The sequence below is a fragment of the Cherax quadricarinatus genome, chromosome 71 (genome assembly GCF_038502225.1).
Source record: "Cherax quadricarinatus isolate ZL_2023a chromosome 71, ASM3850222v1, whole genome shotgun sequence".
NCBI lineage: Eukaryota > Metazoa > Arthropoda > Malacostraca > Decapoda > Parastacidae > Cherax > Cherax quadricarinatus.
Window position 1 is genome coordinate 16,011,154 of NC_091362.1, and position 2,185 is coordinate 16,013,338.

At 41.7% G+C, this 2,185-nt stretch overlaps 1 long non-coding RNA gene across 1 annotated transcript; it reads right to left on the reverse strand.

The window, feature by feature from the left end:
* On the reverse strand, positions 1 to 2,185 carry LOC128700336 (uncharacterized). The gene is made up of 4 exons (XR_008408755.2): positions 1,977 to 2,185; positions 1,669 to 1,769; positions 1,089 to 1,388; positions 1 to 608 (listed from the first exon to the last, which is right to left on the reverse strand). It is a non-coding gene; the product is annotated as an uncharacterized lncRNA (long non-coding RNA).

Below are 2,185 nucleotides of genomic sequence, written 5' to 3' on the forward strand. Positions count from 1 at the left end.
TTCACATCAAGACATGAAAAAAAAATGATGGACATGTTCTATCAGATCTGCTGTCCCAAACTAGCCAGGGGCAAGAGGTGTGTAGTTGCTAAAGCTGTGCATGGTAAGTCATGCACAGGCAGTGGGTGAGTCCTTGCAGATGTGCATGTCCCAGACTAGCCAGGAGCAGGAGGTATGTAGTTGCTAAAGATGTGCATAGTAAGCCATGCCCAGGCAGTGCCTGTGCAAGTCATGCACAGCCAGTGGGTGTGTCCTAGCAGATGTGCATGTCCCAGACTAGCCAGGAGCAGGAGGTATGTAGTTGGTAAGCTGTGCATGGCAAGTCCTGCACAGGCAGTGGGTGAGTCCTTGCAGATGTGCATGTCCCAGACTAGCCAGGAGCAGGAGGTATGTAGTTGCTAAAGCTGTGCATGGCAAGTCACGCACAGGCAGTGAGTGTGTCCTAGCAGATGTGCATGTCAACAAAGTGTTGTTTATTCTGGAACACGGGTCCCCACACGTCCTTCTGGACCGTGTTGCTCTTAGTCTTGGTGACGCCCGCACTCGTTCTCTTGGTGGCGCTGCTGTGACCATAGGCGCCCATCTCCATGACCTTGTAGGTGCTCTTTCTGTAAGGAAGAGTGAAAAAAGGCAAAATGGATATATTTTAGTGCTTAATTCCGATTTCACAAATAAATTTTCTATCTAATTTAAAAAAAATAAATAAAAAAGAGCTTATTGATATCACTTACGAAAAAATTCGACAGACTGACGGAAAAAAATACAAACAGAATTTAGAACTTTAAAGAAAAGATGAGGCAAATTATCTAAAAAAATGCTCATAGCAACGATGCAAGAAAATTTAACAGTGTCAAATGAAAGGATATAGAAAGTTTGTTTTTAATAGACGAGATGAAATACAAAGTACAACCGTGGAAGTAAACACGTCAGATGGTTTTAAAATAGGTTAGGCAGATGCACACATAGGACTGGTTGGGCTTGAGTAGGTCTACTATGGGATTGGCTGGGTTTGAGTTCGTCTACTTTAGGAATGGTTGAACTGAGTAAGTCTACTATAGCGCTCTTGTTTTTACGCGACGCTGACTCACCTGGCCTCGGGGTCAGCGATGCAGCTGCTGGCGGTGTGCAGTTCCTGAACCATCTTGGTGACGGTTGTGGTAGTAGTAACAAAGGCTAGTAGTCGTGGGTGGCAAGAGTGATGGGTATCAAACTCTGAGTCACGAAGTGTGGTAGTCAAGAAGTGGAATATCGCACACACAAGTGGATATATACAGTATATATATGAACTGGCTTTTGAGATCAGGATTTCACTCCCGAGAAAGGTATTAACCTTTACTTAAAGAGGAGAATTACAGAAGATTGTTCACTTAGGAGGATAGCCAGTTGTTCTGTGGAAGATGGAAATTAGATTAATTTATCTTACTGTACAGAAAGCACATTAAAAATACCCTTCTAAATTAGTGAATGCCATTAAATTTTTTGTATAATGAGTGTCATGTTTGTAAGCATAGCAAAATACTGAGTAAATTTAATACTGCATGCCATGTTAGGCGATAATAAACCATGACATATTGATTCAGATAACTTTTAATACTAGCAATGAGTCATCGGACTTCCTTGGTTCATTCGTATTGTCAGCATTGTTTCATCCAGTTATGTTAGACTCACCTCAAGGTACACTGTAGATCTGAGAGAGGACGCTGAGTTCCAGTGAGTTACCACAGTTGGCGAGACGGCTGCCTCTGTTGCTGGCAAAATTTGAGTCCAACCTGAGAAGGGTCAACAGAAATTCCTTTAAATTCAGACCGATAAGTATTAGCCTAACTGAATGATAAATAATAATAATTTTTTTATTATTTCAAATTGCACTACACTGGGCTGATTAAAAAAGAAAGTTAAAACTATTTTCTGGGTAACGAATATCTTCGTATTTACAAGTTATTTTTATTTATAGTAAAAGTTCCAGTGTTTCTTACCTGGACGACCACCTGTGGATCATGGAAACTGGTGCTTATGTTAATATATTCTTCATGTAGCAACTTGAACACTCGATTTGCAGCGTAGTTTCTTCGGCACTGTCGCAATCACTTCACTTGGATACGTTTAACTATGCACAGCAGGTGTGCTCGAACTGGAGGTGTACAAGGAGAGCGCTGGTCTGTCTGGTACTGAGGCTGCCAGCACC